Source organism: Oryx dammah, unplaced genomic scaffold (assembly GCF_014754425.2).
Source record: "Oryx dammah isolate SB20612 unplaced genomic scaffold, SCBI_Odam_1.1 HiC_scaffold_11, whole genome shotgun sequence".
Lineage (NCBI taxonomy): Eukaryota > Metazoa > Chordata > Mammalia > Artiodactyla > Bovidae > Oryx > Oryx dammah.
In genome coordinates, this window is record NW_024070195.1 from 33,570,029 (window position 1) to 33,578,483 (window position 8,455).

Consider the following 8,455-nt stretch of genomic DNA (forward strand, 5'->3'; position numbering starts at 1 on the left):
AGTTAGGAAGATGCTGAAGCAGGGTGGTCAGAGGATCCAAAATGGGCATCAAGAAGGCCTTTGGGCAGGAAGAAGCTCAGAACGTTTATTCCACGAGAATTATTGGGGCTTCCCTGGTGGCTCAGATAGTAAAGAATCTGCCTGCAGTGCAGGAGACCTGGGTTCGATCCCTGGGTTGGGAACATCCCCTGGAGGAGGGCATGGCAACCCACTCCAGTATTCTTGCTTATAAAATCCTATGGACAGAGCCTGGTGGTCGCAAAGACTGAACAACTAACACTTTCACTTTCAAATATTAAATTCAGCCTATGAACCCTGTTTTGGTCCAGACCCTGGGGCTACAACAATGTAGAAGGGGCTTCCTGTGTGGAGTACACCGAAAATAGAAACTCCAAAGGGGCACTCTGGGAGTGGGGGAAGGCTTCCTGGAGGAGGCGACACTAGAAGAGCTGGAGTCTAGCCAGCTGAGTGGAGTGGGGATAGGGACCAGGCAGGAAAGTGAGATCCGGAGGACGCTGCCAACTCCCTCAGCTCTCCCAGCTCTCCCCTGGGTGACAGAGCTTTTGCAGAGCAGAGGATTAGGGCTTCTTCTGAAACATTCCCAGCCAAAGTGCATAGGGACAATGCTGCTCCCTGGAGGGGTGGGGAAGTGAGCCCCACACTGGTTTCCCCAGCCCTCTGGGACAGCATGTCTCTGCCACAGTATTTAACTAAACAAGCAGACACTAGAGGTAGGTCCAGCTTGCACATCAAGCGCTGCTGTTGTTTGCCCAGGGGCGACAGGAGGCGGGCAGAGGACACCAGCCTGTGACAAGCACAGGTCACTCAGCTGGGGCGGAGCTCAAAGCACAAAGACCTTTCCTCCAGTTCTGCCCCCTTCCTATCCCCACCTGGTGCCTAGAGCCTTCCCATCTGCCTGCCACAGACATGTGGAGACTGGAAACAGCACTGGGCAAAAAACTCGAATAGGCCGCATGCAGTGTGACCTCCACCAAGTCAGCCCCCTCTTCTAGACCTCAGGCTTCTTCTGGGTGAAAGCCTCTCCCTAAGCTTTGAGGTTCTGTAACAGCTCCATCAAACACTACAACTGAGATCGCTGATATAAAACGTCGTATCTTGGACTTCCCCAGTGGTACAGGGGTTAAGAATCTGCCTGCCAATGCAGGGGACCTGGGTTCAATCCCTCCGGGAAGATTCCACCTGCTATGGAGCAATTAAGCCCATTCCCCACAGCTACTGAGCCTGCGCTGTAGGGCCTGTACTCTGCAACAAGAGAAGCCACTGCAATGAGAGGGTGGTCTAGGCACTGCACCTAGAGAGTAGTCCCCACTTGTCGCAACTAGAAAAAAGCCCGCATGCAGCAATGAAGACCCAGCGCAGCCAAAAAAAAAAAAAAAACCAAACGTCACATATCCCAGGGATTTGTGTGTTTCTAAAGTTTCCTGGGGAGGGCAAGGCTTAACTCCAAGAAATTTAGCACGAATGGTGACATCTGGAGCACAGCACCGGTGGTAGAGGGGAGATGTGATTCCAAGAAACCCCTCGAATCCCAGCAGATAGAGAACTGCTTCTGCTCTTACCTGGCAGACCAAGACCTCTGTCATTTTTGAAATGACACATCAGCTTGGAGAACTTTCACTGTGAAACACCCCAGCCCTGGCTCCCTAACCACACCCTCCTCACGTCTAACATGCAGTGGAAAAAGCCAGAGAGACTGGGCTCAGTCTTCATTCTCCATGTCCAAGCCATGAGACTTAGGACAAGCAACTGTATCTGTCTGAGCCGCAGTTTCCTCATCTGTAAAACGGGAGTCCTCGTGCTTACCTTCCAGGGTTATGGGGAGATGTACAGAGACAGCGAATATGAGCAAAGCTCTTGGCCTAGAGTAGGTCTCATGTAATGTTACTTCTCTTCCCTTTTTCCTGTCCCTACTGCCATGTGTGAGCAAACCCTCAGAGAATGCAAACATACTATCATTTGGCTAAAGTCAAACAGAAAGGAATAGGGAAATGGATTTATCCCATCCTTCTGTTGGAGGAGGGAGCAAAGAAAGGAAAGAAAGAAATGGAAGGAATCACACGATGCCTGCCAAAGATGACTAGGTTTTAGTTCCTGCTTTAGCCTCTCTTTGGAGCAACTGTGTCAGCAGGCAGTCACTGAGTTGGCTGTAACGTAGTTTCCTTCAGGGAAATCCTAGGGGGGAAGAAAAGAAGCAGCAAGTGCCCCCCACCTCTTAGCAAGAAGGGTCCCTTCTCTCCTCCTCTGGAGAGGAGGCCCATGACCGGAAGTCTGGCCCATGACCCAGGCCCCCTAGGACGGTTCACAAAGATAAAGCCAGTTAATGACTGGCCCCCTGAGAGGAGTCACCCCACCATCCTGCCTGCCTTCCCAGACCCAGAAGTGCAGGGCAGGCCATGGGGAGTGGAGGAGACTTCCCCTCATCTTCCAGGAGCAGCCTGGCCTAACATCCTCAAGATAATTAGTGAGGCAGACAATTAGTCAAGGGGTATCTGTGTCAGGAGGACATGGGACCGATTCCTGGAAGCCTGGGGGGTGGGGGGTGGGGCTGGGGGCGGGTGTGGGAGTAGGCAGACAAAGCACACTCAGTTTCATCTGCCCCGTTGATTGGAATTTCACTTGGGATTTCGTTTGAAAAGGCTCCACTGCTAAAGAAGTATGAAAATCGCTTCACTGGCCAGAGGACCCAAAAGAGGCCCAAGGCCTTCTGAAGTCATCCACATCTCTTGACTCACAGCTCAGCCTCCCAGCTACCTCTCCACGGGCCACTTGAACACTTCATCAGGACCCAGCACTGAGCCAGACACCTTTGGGGTGCATGGGACTTCTGCCCTCTGGAGAGCCAGGCGATGCCCGGGAAGGGTGCTGGCCCTAGGTGTGCATCTGGGGCAGGTCAGTTTCTGGGCCCAGGGCTCATTGTCAGCTCCCCCTCCCCACAGAGAGGGGCTGAGCACGCCTTCATTCCAGGTAGTGCCCTCCAGAGGGCGCTGCTTGTGTGAACCATGCCCCACTGGGGTCCCCTGGAGAGATGGCTCTTTGCACACGTCCCCATCTGCCAGCCCCCTCATTCAGACTCAGCTCCTTCCAGAACACAGCTGGAAGCATCAGGAAAAGTGAAGGTGGGCACACTGCAGGCTGCTGTGCCCGCTCCAGCTTCCCTGAGTCCCAAGACCTGGCCCTGGTCAGCTCCAGCTTTGGGGCACCAGCCCCCCCACCCCGTACCCACCTCCCCGCTGAGAGTGACAGCCAAAGTAGCTAACACCCATGACAGCCCGGGCACAGCTTACATGGAGCTGGGGGCAGGTGCCGAACCAAGTGTAAATCCCTCAGTTTCTGGATGGCGGGGAGGTCCAGAGGACCAAGGAAGGGACTGGGGTGGCCAGAGAGGCATACGGAGAACTCAGGGGCTGGGACAGCAGCTGTTTACCAATCAGGTGGCCGTGCCGGCCTGTACCAGCTGAGCGTCTGCCCTGCCCCAGTCCCGTCTCAACCCTAGGCTGGAATGTGTAGTTCCCAGCCGAGGAGGAGGCCTGTCTGGGGCCCTGGTCAGAATGCCTCCATATATCCTGCACTCCCGGGAAGACCAGGGCACGACTCTCCGCACGCTCCATCCACAAGTGTAGCCCACGTAGCAGAGACCCCACCGCTCACGGGTTCCAGGCATGGTTGAAAAATGGGCAGGTACCCTAGCCAGGATTCACAAGTGCCCAGATCATGGACGGTTACAAGTAGTCAGAGCATTTTCCTTCCCTTCTGGCCTCTCTTCCCTTGACTATCTCATCTCACCTCATCTCTTTCTCTCCCACCCCTTTCTACTGCCTCCCATCACCCCAGGAGACTTCCTAACCAGTGCTGTGGGCTGAGTGCTCCTCCACCCTGTCAGAAACCTCAGCTTCTCTGAGACCGCCCCCCAGGGAGGTGACCACGCCCCACTCACTGTTGGGGGTGGGGGGCAGGCAGGGCAGTGGGGGGCTCGCTAGGGGAAAAGATGGTCTTCACATGTCCCCCCTGCCCTCCAGGGACTAGGGGACAACCTGTAGAAGGGACAGCTCTGAGGACATGCGACGTGCCCTTGCCCACCAGGCACCAGGGGTGTTGGGGTGGCGATCCTAGAGAAAGGAACAAGCACAGAGAGGGCGGCCAGACCCCCTCCGCCAGGCGCTCAGTGTGACCTGTGCCTTCAGAGAGGACAGAGGTAGGCACTATGAGTCTGCCCTGCCCCAGCCCCTCACCATTGCCCTGGGGGAGCTGACCCACCCCCCACTCCGTGACCCTCTCCCCACTGCGCGTCCACCGGTCTCTTCCTCTCCATCGCTCCTCAGGTCTCCAGGCTGAAGGCTGCAGGGACTGAAAAACCACGTGTGCACTCCAACACACGCGCACACACACACACACCACCGCCCATGACAGGGCCCCACAGAGAGGAGAGAGTGTTCCCAGAAATGCAGCTGCTCCAGAGCCAAGCCGATCTGGGTCACGGCGCCCTTCCCACAGGGGCTGCGGGGAGGCCGGGCATCCCCCGAGCGGCCCCTCAGTACCGCCGCCGCAGGAGTTACCTTGAAAGTCCCTCACACAGTGTCTCTGAGGCCCTGCCGTAAGCACTGCTGCTTCCTGAGCAGACCTCCTCAGAGACGCCTGTGTGGGGCCGCGACTGGGGGTCCGGACCCCTGAGTTCACAGCCAGAAACTGTCACAGTCTGGCTGTGTGACCTGGAGCCCACCTCTGACTTCAGCGTCTTCTCTGTAGAGTGAAGACGCAGACTGGTTTCTGAGGCCTGTTAAGGCTCCCAGTCCAGGTGTGTAGGGGAGGCAGAGGAAGGGGTCAGGGTAAGAGCTGTGGACACTCAGGCCTGTGGCCTGGCAGACTGGAAGAGACGCAGGGAGAACCAGGGAGCTCCACTCTGGCACCACCGCTTAGAGGCCAAAGGAGGGCTTCCCAGGTGGTGCAGTGGGAAAGAAACCCACCTCCCCACAAAGGAGACGCAAGAGACGCAGGTTCAATTCCTGGGTCAGGAAGATCCCCTGGAATAGGAAATGGCAACCTGCTCCAGTATTCCTGCCTGAGAAATCCCCTGGACAGAGGATCCTGGTGGGCAGAGGTCCTGGGGTCACAAAGAGTCGGACACCACTGAGCATGCACGCATGCATGAAGATCACAAGAAAATAATGCGTGGGAGACAGCAAAGGGCCACCTCTGTAGTCTGTGATCTGAACAACAGCCTGGGTTTGCCTGTTGCCATTGACCAGAACAGCTGGGACTGCAGCAAGAAGGATCTGAGTTAGACACGCTGGGGCCTACCAAACTCATCTTCTCCAGAGGGAATTATAGGATGAGAGCCACGGGAGGTCTATCTTGAGACTTCTCACTGATTGGTAGCCTGGGTGAAATGCCAGGAAGTGGGAGAGAAGGGGAGAGACAAGAGGAGAGGAAGACAAGGTGTTAGCTCCCGTCCCCTCCCAACCTTTTAGGAGAGAAGCTGGGTGGGGTGCCCGTGCCTCCAGTCTTGGAGCTGAAGTGGAAGAAGGAATTTGTCAGGGGTGTGGTGGAGCTGAGCGCAGGGCAGCAGGGAATGGAATGACAAGGCTGTCAAGTGGCGAAGCAAGTGTTTGTGGGAAACAGAGAGAAAGCCCCTTCTCTGGTGGGAGGGGGTGAGAGGGAGCCTCAGCCCGGGTCTCCCTGCCCAGGCACCCCAGCCTCACTCCAGGCTCAACAGAACCTCACTGGGGCAGAGCCTGCCCCTCCGCTGTGACTGCGGCTTGGGCCGGGGAGCCCAGAGCCGCTGTTCGAGAAGTAGTGACACCCCCGCAGCCTGGGCCCAGGTACTAGGGAGGGGAAGGCTGGGGGAGTCCCCAGGGCAGAGTGAGCCCAAGGGGCCCACCTTCCCCCGAGACTGCAGGACACTCAGGCCAGCTCTGCCTTTCCTCTGGGTGTCATGCCCACCCCTCCCCTGGGGGCAGCTGGGCAGGCTCTAGGAGAAGGTCTGCCCTCGCTATCCTTCTGGCCCGGCCCTCAGGCAGGTGGGAAAATTCTGAGACTCATTCCAAAGTCCCTCTGCCTCTGTCCCAAACCTGGCATCTCTGGTCTCCTGAAGGGATGGAGGATGAAAAACCACCCATGAAGTCCCCTTTTTTCCTCTATCCATCTTAATTTTTTGCTGCAATGAAGACCAGGTAAGGAGAAGTTTGAGCAAGGCTGTGCGGCCGGGCCCTGCAAATACCTCAGCCAAATAATGAACAATCTGAGGTGAGGCTGGGGTATGTGGATGGCGGCCAGGTGAGCAGATGAGCACAGAGGCAGTGCACATGTGTTTCAAGAAGGCTGCTCAGCCATCCAGCCCCCTCTGGAGGTCCAGGTCCCCAGCACCCAAACTTCCAGCCTGGAAAGATTTATTAACGTAACTCTATGCCTCTGTCCAGCCCACCCCCACCCCCCAGGCTTTCTCCACATCACCGTCCTCCTTCTTCTCCATCTCTTCTACCCAAGCAGGAGGAGTTAAGATTCCCCCCGACCCACCACCACCTTCCCAGGCCTCTCCCTACAAAGTCACCTGGGGACACACCCCTCACCCCACCTCCCCTCCTGGCCTAAGGCTCTTCTGGAGATTCCTGGTTGTCAGAGGACAGGGACACAGATGTCCCCCATGCACCCCAGGGCTGGCAGAGGCAGCCTCCAGCATCACTGAAGCTGCCCACAGGGAAGGTGAGAAGTGGAGTAGGGCTATCCTGATAAGCTGGCTGGGTGCTGACTAGGGAGCCCCATCTCTGGCTGTCTCTAGCCCAGACAGAGGTGGGGGGCCCTGAACTCCTTCTACCTGAGCCAACAGCGCAACCCCACTGGGCACTTCCAACAGCAGGCTTCAGATGAAGCTGTGGTCTGATTGCGGACACCTTCCCGACGTCCTTGGAAACCCAAGACCCCTCCTCAACCAGGACCCCTCCTGCGTGCCTCACCCATCCTGAGCCTCTAGAGGGCGAGGGAGAGCAGCGCTGGACTTCCCGCCCTTGGGGCATACCCCGGTGACCCTCGGCACAGGCCCCTGGGACCAACCAGCTGTCCCCACCCCCCTGCCCCTGGGGGAAAGGGGTCCCCGCTAAAGGCTGGGCAGCCAAACTCACCATCTAGGGGCGGGATAGTGTGGGCCAGGTCTGGGAGGGGCGCTGCTCGGAGGATGCAGGCACAAGCAGGCTGTGGGGGGTGGGGTGCGGAAGAAGGATGAGTATAATCAGAGGAAAGATTATCTGGAACCAATCCGAGATTATTCTGCTATTCATCTGGGAACGGAAAGGAGAGCTGTGCCCTGGGCCCTGGGAATTTCTGGTTATTCCCTGATCTGGGAATAACGAGGGGCTTCTTGGCCCACAGAGCAAAGCTGCAAAGCTCCCCCACCCTCCCCAGGATCAGAACTAGGGTGAGGCAACGAGGGCACAGTTTAAGGAGGGGCTCATTGTCAATTGCAGGGTTGGCCCTACCCATGAGTGCAGAAGGGTCCCTTTTTCACACTGGATCCCTCAAAGGAAAGACCTAACCCCCAACTCAGGGAGAGGGGAGGGGATGAGAAGGGACGCAGCTGTTTATTAACTGAGCCTAGGTCTCTGTGTCTATCTGTGTCACTGTCTGCATGCATATTTGTGCATCCAGATTGTGGGTCTGCCGATTTTTAGCTGTGAGTCCTTGGGCAAGTTACCCAACCTCTCTAAAGTTCTGTTTCCTTGAAAACTTGTAATAATAATACCCATACCACAGGGTTATAGTAAGAATTGAATGAGAAAATATATGAAAAGGATGAAGCATAAGCACCTGGCCTGCACACAGTAGAAACTAAATCAATGGTGATTGCTATTCCCATTGTCAATAATATTATTGTATATGTGGCTTCAGCTTACGTTTCAGCCTTATTTCCCACTATTGCCCTATGTGTAGGTCCTATTCCAGCCAAACAAGTCTTCTGATAGCCCCAAACACACACATTGCTTGTTTCTTCCTCCTGGTCTATGCTCCATCAGTTGAAAATGCATCTCTTAAAACAAGACTTTCAGAACACTTTTGTTCCATGGTCTCCGCAAAGCTCTTACAGCATGAACTGTCTATACCTCTCATGCCAGCCTCAGTGTGGTGTTCAAAGCAGTTAGCTCTCTGGGGTGTGTGTGTAAGTGGACTCTCTCCAAGCACACTTATACAGAAGGGGCTGCACTTTCCAGTGGTCTGTATCTCCCCAACCCCAGCCCAAGGACTAATACAAGCCTGCAGGTGCAGGGAGCCACGTGTAGGCTGTTTGTGAATGATGATGATGATAGTGGTAAATACTGCCTTTGACTGCATTCCTACTGCGTGCCTTACATGAGCCAATTAATCCCAGTAAATTATCACTGTAAAACTACAGTTTGGAGAGTTTAAGTAACTTGCCCAAGGTCAAACCGCAAATAAACAACAGGGCTGG